The following is a 9,836-nucleotide window of genomic DNA, read 5'->3' as shown; positions in this document are numbered from 1 at the left end:
TTAATCATATCATATAATAAAATATCATTTGTTGTTACTACTGTACATCTATATTAAATTATTATGGGATATCCTTCAATGCGTTATTGAATGCGTGCATGCATAGCTACGTTTATAATGTATGAGCCCTGAGTTTACCTCCAGGGTGTAATTTGTGCTGATATTTTCATAACTCCTCCATGCCGCGTTACTCGCCTCCTCATATCCACATTCAGAGCTCCACACAGAGCTTCACACGCATGTCTAGTGCTCACCAACCTCTCTTCTTCCTCGCTCATTTCTGCGGCTTTTCGCGCCTAGATGTATAAATACACGAGTGATCTGTATCTTTGTTTGCAATACGAGAGACGCAGAGAAGCAAACGGCGGTGAAATAAGAATGAAGTTATTTAATGAGAGCGCGAGCGACTCTACGGCTCCGCACGGTGCAGCCCTTTAAATGTCCTTTGACTGACAGCTCGCGCCTGCCGTTACGCTGAGCGCGTGCCGACGCAATCAGAGCGTACGACGCGTCTCTGACGCGACCTGTGCGTAGAGCCCGTCACGCGGAAGTGGAGGTCCCGCCCACTTTCTGACTTTCCCCTTGACTTAACTCATAATAAATGACTGTTTTACGAGTCTAAACCTTCCAGCCTGCATCTCAGCTTTTGAATAACATTTTAATACAGGCGAAAGAGTAAATCAGACTCTTGCTGGGTTAAGTTTTGTTCAATACTCTCGTTTTCTTTACTGTATACCGTATTACACTGCTATTTGTTCTGGCATTCAGACGTTCATCTGATTTAATATGTGATATATTGTCGTGTGGAGAACGAATGGTTACTTTATACCAGCACTTCAATGGAAATTCATCAGATGTGTTCAGTTCATTCTAGGCACTCGAAGACGCCACGCCGTAAAAACTCCATTTCCCATAAGCCAGTCGCCGGAAGTGGAGCCCGTTGGAGCGGAAGTGGACGAGTTGTTCGTTAGCAACTGTCGCTGTGGTCTGCGCGAGATCATGTTTGGGTTCAAATATTTGTGTCTTGTGAAGGTTTAAAGTACGCGGTGTGCTTATAAGCCCGTCTACTGTAGCATTGTTCTTCTGTGGTGTATTGGAAACTTGAGTTTGCATTTGCGAAATACTGCATTTCCGAAACAACATGTTAGAAAAGATGTGTCAGATCGCAATTCAAGTATCAGTATCAAGTACGTAATGCCTCGCTGCTCTGATATATAACATGGCACTAAATGTTTAACATATTCATATGTGGTAATATTTACTTATGATATCAATATCATAATACATGTCCAAAGTGACCATGGTGCTACCGTTGCATTATTTGGTGTTTAAAGTGAAGTTTTTATACAAATAATGTACTATACTTGATATTTTCCACATGTATGTTTGCTTTCAGTCTGAATGATGTTAGCTCGAGCTGAAGAGACAGCTGGAGATATTCCTGTGAAGGACATCCCTCTCAACCCGAGTGGAGCAGCACATTGCCCGGTCAGTATTACAGCAGAAGTGATATTACAACTGACAGTAACTGCTTTAGTTAATGGCAGGTGCATGAGTAATCCTGTTCGAAACTGTGTTTAGAGGCCCTGCTGTCCCAGAATGTCAGAGAGAGGCAGAATGTGCCTAAATGCAGCAGGGAGCACATTTCTACGGCTGCAGGGAGAAAACCGCACACTTAAACCGCATGCATGCCAACAAGAAGACAAGATCCGCAGGTTTGAGGAGTCATTCGATTCTAAGCATGCAGATTATCTGGTTTATTTGTATTCCTCTCAAAAGTAACAAGAACAACGCAGTAAGTCTACAAATGTCTTTGGCGTTTCAGGATGGCCACCGAGTTGATTCGTCTGGTGGAGGACCGCAAGCAGAGCGAGGGCGGCCGAGATGTTGAGCTGCAGGAGCTGCAGGAGATCCAGGAGAAGGTTCAGCAGCTGGAGAAACCGAACGAAGGGCTCAAGCACACTCCCTACAGCCACAGCCAACCACGCATCAACTCCGGCCTCCGCAGACTCACAGACGGCATGCGTCACGACCTCACACTCCCAAAGCAGGTACACCTATTCTATTCTATATTCTATTCTCAGTGGTAGAGCATTGCGTTAGCAGCACAAAAGGTCGTGGGTTCGATTCCCAGGGAACACACATACTGGTAAAAAATGTATAGCCTGAATGCACGCACGCAAGTCGCTTTGGATAAAAGCGTCTGCTAAATGCACAAATGATTATTATTAATAATTATTCAATTCTATTCTGTTCTATTCTATTCTGTAATCTACTGTATATTATATTCTGAATGTGTCCTATTCCGCCTTTTGCTCTATTACTGTATGTTGATGCATTCTATTCCATTCTATACTATGATTTATAATATGTTTATTTGTTTGTGTTCTGCAATTCTATTCTATTCCTCACTATTAGTGCTGGGCGGTATGACCAAAAATGTATATCACGGTATTTTTCAAAATTATACCGGTTTCACGGTAAATTACGTTTTTTGTTTTTTTCGATGGATGACCGGGTGTTAACAGATACAGATTAATAGATGTATAGCTATGCTCATATTTCCTCATAATTCCAAACAGTCAGTAAGCGACAGGTGCTTGGAAACGCTGGTTTGTACTCATTTACTGACGAGTCTGCTGCGGGACAGCCAGCTGAATGCGCTGCTTCTCGGCCGCTCGCTGCACAGAACAGAACAGCACTACTCACTATATTGTCATTTAAAATCTGTAGTATGTTCTGTTTATGCATGATTCTATTCTATTCTGCAATTAATATTGTTATGCTCTGTTATATTCTTTTCACTGTTTAATTCTACACTGTTCTATTTGTATTCTGTTTTGTTGTTTTTTGTTCTCTATTCTATTCCATTATATTCTAGAATCTAAATGATCTGTTTTGTTTTGTTCTGTTTTCTTTTCTATTCTGCAAACTATTGTGTTCTCTTGTAATTCTACTCTATTATCTTCAATTTATATTATATTATGTTCTGTCCATTCTATTGTGTTCTGTTCTATTCTGTAATTTAAATTGCATTATTCTGGTATTTTCGGTTTACTGTTTAATTCTGCTCTGTTCTATTTGTATTCTGTTTTGTTGTTTTTTGTTCTCTATTCTATTCCATTATATTCTAGAATCTAAATGATCTGTTTTGTTTTGTTCTGTTTTCTTTTCTATTCTGCAAACTATTGTGTTCTCTTGTAATTCTACTCTATTATCTTCAATTTATATTATATTATGTTCTGTCCATTCTATTGTGTTCTGTTCTATTCTGTAATTTAAATTGCATTATGCTGGTATTTTCGGTTTACTGTTCAATTCTACTCTGTTCTATTTGTATTCTGTTTTGTTGTTTTTTGTTCTCTATTCTATTCCATTATATTCTAGAATCTAAATTATCTGTTTTGTTTTGTTTTCTTTTCTATTCTGCAAACGATTGTGTTCTATTGTAATTCTACTCTATTATCTTCAATTTATATTATATTATGTTCTGTCCATTCTATTGTGTTCTGTTCTATTCTGTAATTTAAATTGCATTATGCTGGTATTTTCGGTTTACTGTTCAATTCTACTCTGTTCTATTTGTATTCTGTTTTGTTGTTTTTTTTGTTCTCTATTCTAGAATCTAAATTCTATGTTCTATTTTATTTGTACTCTATTCTTGTCTGTAATCCATCTGTTTTCTTTTCTATTCTGAAAACTACAGTATGTGTTCTATTGTAATCCTACTAGATTAATTCTTCAATTTATATTATATTATGTTCTGTCCATTCTATTGTGTTCTATTCTATTCTGTAATTTAAATTGCATTATGTTGGTATATTCTGTTCACTGTCTGCTCTGCTCTGTGTATTCTGTTTTGTTGTCTTTGTTCTCTATTCTATTTTATTCTATTCTCATCTGTAATCTGTCTGTTATGTTCTGTTTTCTATTCTGCCAAGTGCCAACTATGCTGTGTTCTACTGTAATTCTACCCTGTTGTCTTCTGCAAGTTCTAGTCTATTCTATTTTGTAATCCAAATGATATTATGTTCTGTGTTATCAATCCATTCTAGTCAAATTTAGTAATCACTTTGCTGGGGGTTAGAGTGTTTTAACTTCTAAATATATTCTCAAAGTATCCATTTAGTGTTTTCTATGATGTGTAAAAACAGAGGCACTGGAGAAAATTATGAACACGCATATTTAAAATATGCTACAAGTTATGGGTGTGTTTTGTTTTGCTTTTTTATTCAAAGGTATCAGGCATGTTGAAGGGGACATGAGTGCAAAACCACCCCAGGGTTTGTTGCCCCGCTATGGACACAGTCTGCTGGATGAGGCCCGTGCTGAAATCCACAACCTGTGAGTTCTGACAGAAACACAACACTCGTAGAATGAATGACATTACATATGTTCACATGCTTTGCCTGTTTTATCTGATGAGCCAGCAAGTTCAGATGGAGGAGATGGAGAGATCAACTGAAGAGGAAAGAGAGAGAGTTTGAGGAATCGCTCCTCCAGAAGAGAGCGCATCAGGCCAGCGGACAGAGGTGCTGCTCGCTCGTTTTAAACACTGCGTTATTAAACTCATATTAAATTGCTGTAATAGAAGATTGACATGACTACAGCAGAGTTTGAACTGTAAACCCTCTTGTTCTGATGAGATATGTGTGTTTTGCAGGTTAACTAAAGGATAATATGGAGATGATCAAACTACAGAAGCTGCTGTCTGAGAAAGCAAACACACTCACAGTGCTGGAGGGCAGATTTCTACAGCAACAGGAGGTACGACTGACCGTCAGGGACCCCAGTGACAAAAAGATTAAAGTATAGCCAATTATAGTTTATCCGTTATTATAACTGGAGTGTGTTCTCTGCTCTTTCCTGGATTTGCACCTCTATACTGTCTGACGCATTTATATTTTACATTTACATTTAGTCGTTTAGCAGCAGTCATTTATCCAAAGCGACTTACAAATGAGGACAATGGAAGCAATCGAAATCAACAAAAGAGCAATGATATACAAGTGCCTCGTTTGTTGTGCCCTCTGCTGGTGGTCATGTCAATAGCAACTGCAGTGTTTGGAGAGTGTGTGTGTTTTTGTAGAGTATGAAGACTCTGAAGGCCAGTCATGATGCAGCGCTGGTGAAGGTGGATGAAGTGAGCCGACAGCTGAAGGAGGAGAGACTGAAGGGTTTACAGCTGGAGACACAGATTCAGACCAGAGCTCTGGACCAGAGACACACACAAGAGGTACAGCTGCCGTCGCACACACATACAAGGACACCTTAAAATAAAGCGTAACCCTACGTACTAGTGGTGTTTGCTAACTATAGTATTACTATTGTTTTTGCTCATGCGTAGTATTAAGGATTTCAACAAATCCCTAGCATTGTGGGGGAGCGTTTTGCTCTCAGCACATCACTGAATTTCTTTTTGTCTGTTGTAATAGTGCGTTTGATGTGAGTCAGGAGCAGAAATGGAAGACGAGAGGACAGCAGCTCAAACTACAGGTGGCCCAGCTGGAGACGGCATTGAAGTCCAACCTCGCTGATAAAAACCAGATCCTGGATAAGATCAAGGCAGAGAGGTAACCACACACGTGACCGCAGGTGCTTTAAAACCGCTGGTGTGTTAGACTCACTGCTATTTTATTTTCACGGAAGATTTATATGAAAAACTGATGCAAGAAAACAAGGAACTTCAGCTGCGTTACCTCGAGCAGAAACAACAACTGGATGAAATGAAAGAGCGCATGAAGTTCTTTACCAAGGTTAAGTGCAATATTTGTAGCAGTAGAGAAGAAATAGTCGTTTGAAGGAGTGGTTCACCCAAAAAGAATATGAACATAAAATAACTTAAAAAACAAAACAAAAACAATGTTTCAAAACAATTCAGATGATTTTATTTCACATTGATGCCTGAATCTGATGCTGTTCTCTTAAGGAAAGTGAAATAGATGTAGCTGAACTCAGTGAAGCCCTGATGCTTATAAAGGTAAATCCAAACTACCGAACTATGTACAAATGGCATAAAATTAATGTATAAATTAATGAAAAACTTACTACCACTCAAACGGTCAGTAAGATTACCAAAATAATAATATTATAAGTAAAGATGCAAGACATTTATGATGTTACAAATGTGATTTGTATTTCAAATAAATGTTGTTCTTTTGAACTTTCGAGTCATCACAGAATCCTGAAAAAAAATTATCGTAGTTTCCATAAAACTAGCAGCTATGGAGCAGTTTTCAACATTGATAATAAGAAGAAATGTTTCTTGAGCAGCAAATCAGCATATTAGAATGATTTCTGAAGGATCACGTGACACTGAAGACATCTATTTTAAATTGTAATAATATTTCACAATATTACTGTTTTTACTGTAGCTTTGATCAAATAAATGCAGCCTTGGTGATCAGAAGAGATGAAAAAGAAAAAGTATTTTTCAAACCTTTGAACGGTAGTGGATACATATATCTCAAACGTAATTTGTGTATAGAAATTGTCATTGTTCTCCTGTATTGTTCAGGTTCGTAGGAGTCAGAAGAGTGGAGAGCTTGGATTTCTGGAGAAGGTGGAGGAAGGTGTAAAAGTGGATGTGGAGCGATCTTTGAGGGAACTGCAGGTCAAAAGACCAGGAACATGCTCATCATCCAACACAAGATCAATAAAGACTATCAGGTTTGATAATCATCACTATCCATTATCCAGAAGTCAACATGAAATCAAAATGTACCCTCTTTTAATTCATTAAAGGGATAGTTCACCCCAAAAAAAAAAAATACCCCATAATTTACTCAACCTCAAGCCATTCTGTATATGCCTTTCTTCTTTCAAACGAACCCAATCAGAGATTATTTAAAAACGTCCTGGCTCTTCCAAGCTTTATAATGGCAGTAAATGGGTGTTATTTTTCAATAGTCCAAAAGAAGTCCAATAAAGCACATCCATCCATAATAAAACTTGCCTAAAGCCTTGATCACACCAAGAACGATAACTATAAAGATAACGATAAAGATATAGTTCTAAAAATCATTCACAATATTAAACAACAGTAGAGTCCACACCACAGCTATAATGATAAAGGGACATAGAAACGATATCGTTGGAATCACTTTCAGAACAATTTTTTTCCAGCTGATGAACAATAAAACCACTGACACCAAATCAGAATCAATTCTGCTGTCATGAGTTTGAGAATTTAGCACGCGTATGCTTAGAACAAACAGACGATATCATCCGCTGATGTGGACGCTAATATCGTTATCTTTATAGTTATCGTTCTTGGTGTGAATGGGCCTTAACACCGCTCCGGGGGGTGAATAAAGGCCTCCTGTAGCGTATCGATGCGTTTTAGTAAGAAAAATATCCATATTTAAAATGTTAGAAACGAATCTCTGACTTTCGCTAACTGTCGTATGCGCGTTCACAATAGAACACCGTTCCAGGTGGATGACGTAGGAATTATGCATCGCATATTTCGATATAAGCCAAGAGGAGACTGGTTTTCCTTTGCTAAAGTAAGAAAACTTTGCTTCCTTTGCTCCTGTAAACAAACAGCGTAGCATATTCTCACTGGAGCTTACACTACGTCCTACGTCATCCACCGGAATGGCATTCTGTTGTGAGTGCGCGTACAACAGTTAGTGGAAGTTTGAGATTAGTGTTTATAAAGTTTTAAATATGGATATTTTTCTTACAACAATGCATGGATTCTCTACAGGAGGCCTTTATTCACCCCCTTCTGAGCCGTGTGAGGCACTTTTTATTATGGATGGATGTGCTTTATTGGACTTCTGTTGGACTATCAAAAAATAACACCCATTCACTGCCATTATAGCTTTTGAAAGAGCCAGGAAGTTTTTAAATAACTCTGATTGGATTCATCTGAAAGACAAAAAAATTAAGTCATATACACCTAGGTTGGCTTGAGGGTGAGTAAATCATGGGCTAATTTTCATTGTTGGGTGAACTATCCCTGGTCACACATTCCTGGTCAATATTTCTAAAATCTTAATAGTTACTGCAGTGATTTAATGTTGGTCAACTTTAATTTAATAATGCTTTCCGAAATAATAGAAAATAGCAGTAGATTTGAAAGAAGCTCGACCATTGGCACTGTGTCCAGATGCACTTGAGGTTAAACTCAAGTTTAAACTCAAGCCTTTTTGAAAGTAGGGGCTGGTGGTGTTTAAGGAAACTGCAAATTCACACCCAATTCCAGACTTCCAGCTTAGTCTGTATTTTGGTATAAAACACACTTTTCACAATTAAATTGCTTCCCAATTGATAAAATCTAATTATGCTGTACATTTTTATTGCATAATGGAACAGTATTGTAGAGTATGTCTTATGTCTAAGACCATATTTTCAGGGTCTTGGTCTTGTCATGGATACTTTATTCAGCCTGGACTCCAGCTCGAATTAGTAGATCTCGACTACAATGCAATAGAAGTAAAATGAGTTATGAACTTAATTTGATGTTACAGTAACTTCAAGGGTTTGTTGTTCTCCACATATGACTCATGTCTTTAAACGTCTGTGTTTTCGTAGGCTGAGGTTGAAGCTGTCACTCGTGCGATGGACGATGTGAAACTTGAACATGAGTTGAAGTCAGAGAAGCTGGCTCAGCTTCTGGACATTAGAGCTGCCAAGATAAAGAAACTTGAAGGTTTAGCTGCATCCAGCACATGATGTTCAGATTCCCGATGTTTGCAGTCATGCTTAGTAAAACTAATTCTACCTGTATCCTTCCAGCCCAGCTGAAGGACATTGCATATGGAGCCTAGACCCATGTGTTCAGACCTGATGTGACCAGCGATGATGTTACAGATGAGTTTGATGAAACCCTCCGCTTGGCTCGAGGTGAGAACCTTATGGAAATTAACTTGATGAGAGTGCAGTTCTCTTCTGAAGCTATAGAAAGTCTAAAGGACAAAGATCCATCCACCTTCTGCACATATGCCTTCTATGACTTTGAGCTGCAGTCCACGGCTGTGGTTCGAGGTGCCCATCCAGCGTACAGCCTCACGTCTCAGTATCTCGTGAGGGTGGACGACCTCTTCTTGAACTATCTCCACAGCAGCTCAGTTAGGTTCAGCTCGTCGAGGGCTTGAGTTTCCACACGGTGGCTGCTGGTCAGCTCAGGTTAAATCAATTGCTGGAACGAGGTGGGAAGGTGTTTAGCACCATTCAGTTAGTTTGGTGAGTCTTTAGACTGTCTTCTGATATTGGTGTAAAGGATGTTTTCCTGTAGATGTTGACCAGTATGGGTTTTTTAGCTGATATTTAAGGAATTGTTGAAATTAAATGAAAGCTCACTGTTTTTGTAGGTACAAATTTATATAAATTTATTTTATTTGAAGAACACAAAAAGGAGAAGTTTAGCAGAGAAGAGAAGTTTACAACACTCTTTAAGGGGTCATGACCTGAAAAGTCAACATTCCCTTGATCTTTTGATGTATAAGAGGTCATTGTTCTATAAAAACATCCTGTAAGTTTCAGAGCTCAAAACTTTCTTGTTAGTCTAAAAACAGCTTATATTGACGGCAGTCTGTCAAAAACAGCTTGTGGAATTTTCTACTCTATGATGTAATAGAGTGGATAAGCACTGACTCCACAGAAGAAGATTAATGCCTGCTTCAACATCACTGCCTGTTTAGCCCCGCCCACTGATTCTACACCACTGCCTGTTTAGCCCCGCCCACCGATTCTACAGGACTGCATGTTTAGCCCCACCCACCGATTCTACACCACTGCCTGTTTAGCCATGCCCACCGATTCTACACCACTGCCTGTTTAGCCACGCCCACCAATTCTACACCACTGCCTGTTTAGCCACGCCCACC

The 9,836-nt window shown here is 38.9% G+C and overlaps 1 pseudogene; it reads left to right on the top strand.

Moving 5' to 3' along the window:
- The first annotated feature begins 855 nt into the window (after positions 1-855).
- LOC107566266 (protein fantom-like) overlaps positions 856-9,836 on the top strand; it is a 20,161-nt pseudogene continuing 11,180 nt past the window's right edge.

The sequence above is a fragment of the Sinocyclocheilus grahami genome, unplaced genomic scaffold (genome assembly GCF_001515645.1).
Source record: "Sinocyclocheilus grahami isolate Dianchi unplaced genomic scaffold, SAMN03320097.WGS_v1.1 scaffold1065.1, whole genome shotgun sequence".
NCBI classification, from domain to species: Eukaryota; Metazoa; Chordata; class Actinopteri; order Cypriniformes; family Cyprinidae; genus Sinocyclocheilus; species Sinocyclocheilus grahami.
This window is presented reverse-complemented; position numbering and strand designations above follow the sequence as displayed.